The sequence below is a fragment of the Orcinus orca genome, chromosome 3 (assembly GCF_937001465.1).
Source record: "Orcinus orca chromosome 3, mOrcOrc1.1, whole genome shotgun sequence".
Taxonomy (NCBI): Eukaryota; Metazoa; Chordata; class Mammalia; order Artiodactyla; family Delphinidae; genus Orcinus; species Orcinus orca.
In genome coordinates, this window is record NC_064561.1 from 106,881,898 (window position 1) to 106,893,254 (window position 11,357).

Genomic DNA, 11,357 nt, shown 5'->3' on the forward strand with positions numbered 1-11,357 from the left:
TAGTTATCTATTTTATACACAGTGTATATGTCAATCCCAATCTTCCAATTTATCCCTCCCCACCCAACACCCTGGTAATCATAAGTTTATTCTACATCTGTAACTCTATTTCGATTTTGTAGGTAAGTTCATTTGTAGCCTGTTTTTGATTCCACTTATAAGTAATATCATATGATATCTGTCTTTCTCTGTCTGACTTACTTACTCAGTATGGACTTAGGTCCATCCATGTTGCTACAAATGGCGTTATTTAGTTCTTTTTTATGGCTGAGTAATATTCCATTGTATATATGTACCACATCTTCTTTATTCATTCATCTGTCGATAGACATTTAGGTTGCTTCCATGCCTTTGCTATTGTAAATAGTGCTGCAATGAACATTGGGGTACATGTATCTTTTCGAATTATGGTTTTCTCTGGATATATACCCAGGAGTAGGGTAAGATGAATCAATGGACAAAGGATTAATCTCCAAAATATATAAACAGCTCATGTAGCTCAATATTAAAAAAACAAACAACCCAATCTAAAAATGGGCAGAAGACCTAAATAGACATTTCTCCAAAGAAGACATACAGATGGCCAAGAAGCACATGAAAAGCTGCTCAACATCACTAATTATTAGAGAAATGCAAATCAAAACTACAATGAGGTATCACTTCATACCAGTTAGAATGGGCATCATCAGAAAATCTACAAACAACAAATGCTGGAGATGGTGTAGAGAAAAGGGAACCCTCTTGCACTGTTGGTGGCAATGTAAATTGATACAGCCACTATGTAGAACAGTATGGAGGTTCCTTAAAAAACTAAAAATAGAACTACCATATGACCCAGATATCCCACTACTGGGCATATACCCAGAGAAAAACATACTTCAAAAAGACACATGTACCCCAATGTTCACTGCAGCACTATTTACAATAGTCAGGTCATGGAAGCAACCTAAATGCCCATCAACAGACGAATGGATTAAGAAGATGTGGTACATATATACCATGGAATATTAGTCAGCCATAAAAAGGAACACAATCAGGTAATTTGTTGAGACATGGATGGATCTAGAGACTGTCATACAGAGTGAAGTAAGGCAGAAAGAGAAAAACAAATATCGTATATTAACGCATAAATGTGGAACCTAGAAAAATGGTACAGATGAACTGGTTTGCAGGGCAGAAAGTGAGACACAGATGTAGAGAACAAACGTATGGACACCAAGGGGGGAAAGCCGCTGGGGGATGGGGGGTGTGTGATGAATTGGGCGATTGGGATTGACATGTATACACTGATGTGTATAAAACTGATGACTAGTAAGAACCTGCTGCATAAAAAAATAAATAAAATTAAATTTTAAAAAAAAGAAAGTACTCAACTGAAAGTTCCAGAAATATAGATACACACACATATTTATAGTATTTAAGTCAGTAAGATAACTGTAATAATAAACACTTTAGCATATTTCTAAATTATTATTAATGTTAAAATTCTTAAAGATTAAATCAAAGTCAAAAATGATGAAAGATTCAGATGAGTAAGCTAATGTCTCAAGTACAAGGTAAATTAGAAATGTTGCTATGTAAAGGACATTTTAAAGGCTAATAAACTACCATCAGCAATACAATATCCAAAAATAAAAAATACCTCATCAAAATTAAAATACGTGCCAGCTATATAAACGCTAGAAATACATAATCCACCATTAGAAAGCAATTCAACGGGCAAGAACTGTTGAAATGTTAACCATATATTTGTGTTACATGTTCTTCATCAGAGGTATAAAAAATGGTGGTACAGACCCCACTGTTGTATTACTTGGTATAGTTAAATATCAAGAGGATAGGAAAATATTGATTTATGGCTCCTTGTTAATTAAATTGTGGTTTATGACACATTTATGTGCCATTGTATATGTCTAGATATAAGGCTACCCTTAATATAAAGTGATTTCCTATTTTTTCAAGGGCAAGTCCAATTAAAAAGGTTTTTTTTCCAAAATGAATATATAAACTTTTATGTAAATGGAATCCCCATACACCTATTAATAATATTAAATTAATTAATTTAGATATATACTTAAATTACATAAGATTACATAGTAATCTAGAAATATTGCTTTGTTCCACTTAGAGTTTGATGAAACAATCTTATTCAAACTCTTCACATGCATCTTCAACATCTGCTTCTTCACTATTACCAGGGCCATTCATACCACAATATTTCAAAATAGGTAGTTGAGAAATGGATAGACAAGTCACCTTTATCAAGGCTATAAAGAATTTTGTTGATAAGGATTATGAAAATATTTGCAAAGAGGATTTCCATTAAGAAAGCTGTAATTCTGACCCACTCCAGAGAGGGTGTGGGTGATATGCTCACTTTACCCCAAGCCTAAAGAGAGGGACTTGACCAAAAAAACCTGGAAAACTTCTCATGTATTCCCTGCAGCTGGGGGACAAAGTCATCTATTGAATGACTTGTTCCTGAGAAAACTAAAGTAGATTATGACAGCAGAACAGACAGGGCCGCATCTGGGAAGTAACTGCACACCCCTCCAATGGCTGACCAAAATGTGTGAATCCTAAACAAAATATGGGGCTTCCCTGGTGGCGCAGTGGTTGAGAGTCTGCCTGCTGATGCAGGGGACACGGATTCATGCCCCAGTCCGGGAAGATCCCACATGCCGCGGAGCGGCTAGGCCCATGAGCCATGGCTGCTAAGCCTGCACGTCCGGAGCCTGTGCTCTGCAATAGGAGAGGCCACAACAGTGAGAGGCCCGCGTACCACAGAAAATAAAAATAAAAAAAAATATGGGGCTTCCCTGGTGGCGCAGTGGTTGAGAGTCCGCCTGCCGATGCAGGGGACACGGGTTTGTGCCCCGGTCCGGAAAGATCCCACATGCCGCAGAGCGGCTGGGCCCGTGAGCCATGGCCGCTGAGCCTGCGCGTCCGGAGCCTGTGCTCCGCAACGGGAGAGGCCACAACAGTGAGAGGCCCGCGTACCACAAAAAATAAAAATAAAAATAAATATGGAATTCATGGTAGGTATGTTGGTCTGGAATCATTCAAACCAAGATCCTATCCAAAAGGAACACCTGGCTCCCTATTGCGTTCTGTCTATAGCGTCATTTGAAGAAAGCTAGAGGAAAGGAAGAGGAGAAAAGAACTGGCCTCTCCCTGTATGCTTCCTATTTCTGTCAGCTTTTCCCAGCAATGATACTTTACCCTCAGCAGAAACAGTTGATCCTAAAGCAGCAGTGGGTTGCAGCTTCATTCCCAAAACCACCTTCATTGTGTCCCTCAGATATGCCAGTACCAGATGGCCAGTGGCCCTCACCAGAGTTCTCAGTCCAGCATCCATATTCCTAAAGTACCAGCAATGACCCCACCTCAGAGGTCTGAGTCCCAGCTCAAGACCCCTCCTCTAAACCTCTAAGACTTTAAAATACCAACCTCTTCCCTTTTGTACCCCCCGACTTAAAGGAGTTATCTGTTCTCTAATACTTGGTTAATGATTCTTTACATAAAATTGTCCTTTAGGGCTTCCCTGATGGCGCAGTGGTTGAGAGTCTGCCTGCCAATGCAGGGGACACGGGCTCGAGCCCTGGTCTGGGAAGATCCCACATGCCGCGGAGCAACTAGGCCCGTGAGCCACAACTACTGAGCCTGCGCATCTGGAGTTTGTGCTCCACAACAAGAGAGGCCGCGACAGTGAGAGGCCCACGCACCGCGATGAAGAGTGGCCCCTGCTCGCCGCAACTAGAGAAAGCCCTCACACAGAAACAAAGACCCAGCACAGCCAAAAACGACTAAATAATTAATTAAAAAAATTTTTCCTTTAAAATAATTGATATGGTTCCTGTTTCCTGACTAAACTCTGACTGATTCATAAGTTTCACTGTCTTCAATAAAACCTAATGCAAAGCCCATGAATATGACATTATAGAATATGACGTTATCCTGAAGCTCATGTTCAGCAAGTGGTGACGACAAAGAGACCCACCTGGCATGATACAGGTGTCCATAAAGGCTTTACACTCAGTCACTTGCTGTAAATGGGCAACATTCTTTAACCCCTTTGAGTGCCACCCAACCAAACTCTGGAAGCACAGGATGACCTCAATATAACCCTCTCATTTTGTTTTTACGAAGACCTCTCCAGCCAACCTTTTGACTTAAGACTCTTAGGAGTGAGACAGTTGCCAGGCCCTATATCTTCTAAATTTTCAGTGCCAAATGTGAAGTTCTCTAAATGGGTCTCTTCAAGGCCCCATCACTTTACTTGAGGTAGAGGCCAGCACCACTCTCCTCTCTCTGGGAAAGGTGGGAGAGGAAACATCATTAAACACTGACATCTCTGTCACAAGAAATACTCAATACAGGCCTCCATCTTTCAGCCTTTTTATATCTAGGAAGGTGATATGTTAATGACAGCAGAAATGAGTTTTGAAAACCCCGTTTTCCAACTATGCATAGATGGACTAGTGCTTAAATTTAGAATGTAGATACTTAGCATTTATGAGCCTTGGCCCCCAGAGCCTCGGCCCCTAGAGCCTCCTTTGAAACTCCAAGTCATCGGAAAATTTTTCACATAAAATCCTATCTGTATTAGTTACAGTATAGATTAATCTTCTATAACAAAAGACCCCAAAATACAGCAGCTCAAATAAGGTCAAGGTTTATTGCTCTCTCATGTTAAGAGAGCAATAAACTTCTACCTTATGGAAGAATAAACTTTTACCTCATGAGAAGACAGCTTGCTCCATGGGGTCACCTAGGACCAGGGCCCTTCCATTTTGTTTTTCAGACATCCCCTTAAGAGTATTGCCCTCACCTACATAGTTGAAGCTGGCTCACTACTGTGATGGTCGAAGTACAGCCTTCAGGAGAATTGAATGCAATAGACGGATCTACATACCCAATATTTTAAAGGCAAGACTCAGAAATTACGTTTATAATTTCTACTCACATGCCATAGGAAAAAAATTACACATGTAATCACACCTAACCCTAACTAGGCTCAGAAATATAATCTCTAGCTCAGGGGCCATGTACCCAGCTGGAAGTCAGCAGCTTCTATTGCTAAAAGGAAAAGACACTAGCGATAATTAGCAGATTCTGCTAATAATCACTTCTAAATAATTTCAAAATTAAAAATTAATATTGAAAAGCAAATTACTGAAAATTTTAACATGAAATGCTACATTCAGAATATTTTAAAAAATAAAAAGTTTTCTTTAAAACTTTAGTCTTAAAATATCTTAGGGCTTCCCTGGTGGCGCAGTGGTTGAGAGTCCACCTGCCGATGCAGGGGACGCGGGTTCGTGCCCCGGTCCGGGAGGATCCCACGTGCCGCGGGGCGGCTGGGCCCGTGAGCCATGGCCGCTGGGCCTGTGCGTCCGGAGCCTGTGCTCCGCAACGGGAGAGGCCGCAACAGTGAGAGGCCCGCGTACTGAAAAAAAAAAAAATATCTTAAACCTGCATAAATTATAATCTATCTTGACATTTAAGAAACTAATGTTGAGATCATTGAGATCTACTTTCAGTGATGTAGAGAAATAGTGAAAACCACAACAGAAAAGATCCTTACATGAGCTAGGACCCTCAGTTCAATTCCTTCAAATTCTGAAATATTTCATCAGAGCCAATAAAATTAAAACAATAAAAATAGCATAGTTTTCATTTCACCTCATTTTTTAATCTACCTACCCTGACTTAAACAGGTAGGAAAATGCCTACAGCAGGAGCTATGAGGAAAAACTCAAGAGAAGCGTTCTGTTCATTCACAAACTAAATAATCAATTCATTCAGTGACTATAAAGAGGCCATGTATTAAGTATTAGAAGACACCACCTCTAATATTTTTAGACATAGTGAAAGTTCTAAAAATTACCAGCCAACAGGTTATTTTTGGCTAAACTACACTGTGTGAGCTTTATTCCATATAGGCTTAACATATGTTAAGATGTGTTCAGAAAAACAAATCAATTCAACATGAACTAATATTCAGGCGGCAACCACAGATCAGTTACAGCCAACTTCTGACTTCTTTGGCGAGAAATCCCTAGTAGATTAATAAATGCGTTTGGAGTATCAGAGAATTTGTGACTAGGATTACCATAGTCACTTTTTTTTTTCATAGTTACTTTTTAAAAAGCTAATTCCAAAGTTTCCAGATGTCCTCTGACTATAGATGGCAGTTTAACAAAGTTACAAATTCCAAGATAACTAAACAATCTTATACTTGGGAGACGTGTTTGAAAAGGGACACCTGCGGTAATAAAAGTAGAACCATTTGAACATGTCTCAAGACCAGTGGTCTTCCCAAAACTATGATGAAAGAACCCAGTATATGAACTGCCCTGTTTAGGCTGAACTTTGAGAAAGCATGTTGAGGTGTTTATAAATTTACCTATGGGAGAGAATTTGCAGTATTTGGGGGTCTGGCACAGTTACTGCTTTTCATTAGCTTAACTAGAACTCATTTTCACAACTGGGATCTTAGAGAATGTGTATTTTGGGACAATCAAATTTTAAATAGAAAATAAAAGTTTTAGATATATAATAGCTTAAAGACAAAATATTTTTTAAAGTTTTTTCATAGATTATTATTTATAATAAAGTTTCAACTGATAAATACAAATGACTAAATACATTTTCATGTATGTCAGTTTACGTCAACATTTTTAGGTACTCTTCAGCTAATTAAACAACCATTCCACTTTTGAACACCTCATTTTTAATCTTCTATATTTATTTGACCATTTCCTACTGAAAGTTGAGTATCACAATTTATATAAAGTCTGCTTTCATGAGAACTCCTTGTGAGCAAATAATGTTTTCATGTTAAAGACTAGCATATTAAGCCACGTTAAAAGAGGAATGGTAAGAATGTTTAACCAAGTTTGGAAGTTCGGCAGTAGCTTAGACTAAAAAAAGCTGTTCTAACAGAGGGCCAGTTAAATACCCCATAGTCTGAAGAATACTTTTAAAGCTCAGATTCGTTATTCAAAGAAAAAGTAATAAAACTATGTAAAATTTAATGTGTGGAAACATTTAAAATTCCATCATTTGAAAGAGTAACCTGGAATAATATACCAAGTGTTCTAATTTGGAACCAAGACAATTACACTATTTTAGGTAAACCAAAAGCCCTTATTTAATAAAAATTTCTATTAGGATAATGGGATTATTTTTAACTCTTGTAAACAAAAAAACACAACAACAACAAAACAAGAACAGGACTAAAGCAAGGACATTCATTAATTCAAGTAAGGCAATGAAATAGAAGATCAAAAATCTGAAACATTTACTCTCTGTATCAAAGTACATTAAAAAAAAAAGCAAACCATAAAGATTCTTAATTGAGTATTAACCTGTGGAAGTCTAAGAGGCAAACAGAATCTTAAATCTCAAAAACATCTCAGAGATTGTGTCAGTTATTAAGCTACTGTCTTTTAGAAGTCCAAACCCAGACTTCTACGTTATACTTTCTGACGCCAGGGCTGGGACCTTGTAAACCACATTTCTGTTTTGCCAGCTGCCTCCATGTTGGATTCTGCTGAAAAGGAATCCTAGAAGGGGAAAGAATCAACTTGTTCCTTCAGTCCGCATCTCATTTGCTTCCTCCAGGCTTCTTCAGTAAGCCATTCTTGTTAGCATTGTCCCAACACTTCTTCAGTCCAGCAGCAAAACCCTTCCATAATAACATGTGAATGTAGTTTGCAGTGTGTGCAACACCTGCCAAACCAACCCTTATCTTGTCCTCCTGGTAGTTGTGGTGTCTTACTATTCTCCTTTCCCCTTTTCAGTTTTCTATTTAGCTTTATGCCAAATTCATAATTCCTAATATTAAATTCTCTTTTTAAATAACTAATACAGGTTCTGTCCTCTGACTAAACCTGGTCTGACTGATCACCTGTCCAGTAGTTCCAAAGGGAAATGGTGCTATCAAAGTCATCAATATGAAAAAAATATTATTTTCATAAAACAAATGTTAACCAAATATTCTTGGTTCCTAGGCATACACAGAAGAGAGTGATTCTCAACCAGAGCAGAATGGAGATTATGGGGCTGAGATGGGGACTTACATTAACCAGAAGTTTAGAAACACCAAGTCAAGTCCAACCCTTTCATAATATAAAGGAACCTATGAATTTACCCTCTATGGAAAAAAAAAACTGCAGATATGGTTAAGAATCTGGGTGGGCCCTAAATGTAATCACATGTATTTTTATAAGACACAGACAGAGGGAGACACACACAGAACTGGAGAAGTCTACGTGACTACAGTGGCAGAGACTGTAGTGATGCAACCACAAGGTAAAAAACACCAGCAGTCACCAAATGCTGGAAGAAACCAGAAGTGGCAAGAAACAGATTCTCCCTCAGACACTCTGGTTGCAGCATGGTCCAGAACCTTTTGTAAAAGAATGAATTTTGATTGTTTTAAGCAACCAAGTTTGCAGTAATTTGTTAAGCAGCCCTAGGAAACTAATATAAGGATATTAAACAAAAGCTTTATGGAATGCATGGTATTTTAAGAATGGCAGGTAGAATTTACATATACAGTGACTGTAAAGAATAAAAAGAAAAGGGGAAGGGAAAGTGAGCATTAGAGATGAAGAGAAAATGCAGTGAGACAGAAAATCAAGGGAGTTGTACAAGGTAAAAACAAAGTAGTTCAATTAGGCAAGTGTATATGCCACTTGGAAGTAATGATACATTACTGAAGATTTTAAATGCCAGCCTAAGAAGTCTGAACTTTAAGAAGTTTGAACTTTAATTTCTGGACAGTCAAGATCTCTGCAGCTTGTGAGGACAAGCCCCATATGTGGAGGGGAGAGGGGTAGGAGACAGAGTATGGAAGGAAGAAATAATGATGTGATAAATCCTTTGCATACCTCTTATACTATTCTCTAACTTTTTACTCATATTCTTCCACCACAAGGCTTAAGGGTTGGGATTGAGTTTCCCCAAGATCGAGAAAAAATTCTGACATACAGAGAAACAGTAAATGAGTGAATGAAGAATATTGTGCATTTTTTGTTTGTCATTACTAAGCATGGTATGGTAGAGCAGAATACTGAACAGTACTTGAATCACTTTTACTCTTCAAAGGTTTGATTAAGATGTTTTAAAAATATATATTAATATTGAAAGTATAAAATGGGCTCAGTGTGATTATCCCCAGGGAATATGCCGGAACCAGGACAGCAATTCTAGCCAAATCCAATCAATTAGTGGTGGTTGAGTTAAGCAGAGTTAACTGGAGCAGAGTTAAGAAGTAAGCTAAGGTTTGTGTCACAATAGATTAATAATGTCTGCTAAAGTGTTAGATTAAAAATAGACCCCAAATGACTCGTGTTTCTCATCCCATTCTTGCTCCATAAGTTAGTCATTTGGTTTCCTTAAAAACTTTTTATTTTTTAAAATAAATTTATTTATTTTATTCATTTATTTTGGGCTGCAATGGATCCTCGTTGCTGCACACAGGCTTTCTCTACTTGCAGTGAGTGGGGGCTACTCTTCGGTGTGGTGCACAGTCTTCTCATTGCAGTGGCTTCTCTTGTTGCAGAGTATGGGCTCTAGGCACGCAGGCTTCAGTAGTTGTGACACACAGGCTCAGTAGTTGTGGCTCACGGGCTCAGTAGTTATGGCACGCAGGCTCTAGAACGCAGGCTCAGTAGTTGTGGCACACGGGCTTAGTTGCTCCACAGCATGCGGGATCTTCCCGGACCAGGGGTTGAACCCGTGTCCCCTGCATTGGCAGGCTGATTCTTAACCACTGCACCACCAGGGAAATCCCAAAACTTTTCATTTTTATGTCTTATGTGAATTACAGAAAGAAAAATTCCATTTCAATGAAGATTTCCATTAGTTGAGATTGGTTAATCAAAAATTTACTGAATTCAAGTAAAAAAAGAAGGCAAAGGTTGTGTTGAGGGAATAGAGGGTTGCTCTGCTTTCTTTATTCTCTATTTCATTATATTAACTATCCTGGCTGAAAAGATAGGGCAGATTCAACTGCCTGCCTTAGAATTCCAGTGCATGTTTTATTGAAGGACTAGTTCTGTGTCTGGACAGAGCAACATACCCAGTGGGGCCTTTGAGAAGAGGAAAATCAGCACACGCGTCAGTGAAAAACCGGAGGCGGGGGAAGGATAGGAACTCTTTGTAAAGACTGATTTCCAAAGTTTATACTAAAGGTTTTGAGGCTAGACCCAGGGAGAGGCTGAACAGCAGTGGCCCACAAACCTCCGCGAGCAAATGCAGCACCCTCACCTCACGTGAGTAGCGAACCAAAATAACTGCCTTTTTTTTTTTTTTTTTTTTTTTTTTTTTGCGGTACGCGGGCCTCTCACTGTTGCGGCCTCTCCCGTTGCGGAGCACAGGCTCTGGACGCGCAGGCTCAGCGGCCATGGCTCACGGGCCTAGCCACTCCGCGGCGTGTGGGATCCTCCCGGACCGGGGCACAAACCCATGTCCCCTACGTCGGCAGGCGGACTCCCAACCACTGCAACACCAGGTAAGCCCATGCCTTTTAAAGGTTTAAAATATAGCTCATGAAACGAGATATAAATGCAAACATTATCATACAAGTTTTGTTATACTTGTAAGAAAGTATAGTAGAGTACGCACCCTCTTTGTCGGGGTGCAAGCTGTTTACGGTCCCGCTCCGGCTACATTTTTGTTGCCGTAGGTTGGAGTCCCAGGGCGGGTGTCGGCAGTTCTCCTAAAGCCCTTAAATCGGGCCCTCAATTGACAACCCACGTAGGTAAGCTCGGAAACGTCAAAATGCGCACTTTTTCTGTAAAAGCGCGGGAGAGACGCCGGCTACAGCCCCGCCCCCACACGTCACTTCAGGCTCCACCCCCCCAGCAGGCGCAGGCGCACTCCGGAGTCTCGGGGACCAACTTAAATCAAGTAGTGAGCAGATGCCAGAGTTCTCTTTAACCACGTCCGCCCCTGTCCTGAGCATGCGCAGTTAGACAGGGGCCTGCTAGTGTGGTTACTCTATTTCTAACCTCCTGGATTGTCCGGCGTCCGGCTCAGGTTCATTTTCTCTGTCTCTTAGTGGAAGTCACTTCGCCTAAAGTAGGAGTTGCTGTTAAACGTGCTCCTCCCATTAAACTACCACTCTGCTCTTAGAGGCGGGTCGCATCCTTTAGGCAGCCGGTCCTGACAGATATGAAAAATAAATGGCGTATGATAGAGAGCACTTAGAGTCCGCCGACTAAGCCACATAACAAAATCACTTTACAAAAAAATACTCTGCTTTGTTCCGTACTATATGCTTCATAAGACTCAGAAGACGTTTTATTGCCCCCAAGTCAGTGAGAACGGTACCTCTTTTTAGT

At 39.9% G+C, this 11,357-nt stretch overlaps 1 protein-coding gene and 1 long non-coding RNA gene across 2 annotated transcripts in view; one reads left to right on the forward strand and one right to left on the reverse strand.

Annotated features, from left to right (window-relative positions):
* The window catches only part of LOC117195654 (uncharacterized), a 98,371-nt gene extending 87,032 nt beyond the window's left edge, over window positions 1-11,339 (reverse strand). Inside the window, exon 1 of the long non-coding RNA XR_007476321.1 lies at window positions 10,639-11,339. This is a non-coding gene — a long non-coding RNA (uncharacterized LOC117195654). The remainder of the gene's footprint in view (window positions 1-10,638) is intronic.
* LIX1 (limb and CNS expressed 1) overlaps window positions 1-11,357 on the forward strand; it is a 999,195-nt gene that overhangs the window by 909,468 nt on the left and 78,370 nt on the right. The gene's annotated exons all lie outside the window — the stretch shown is intronic.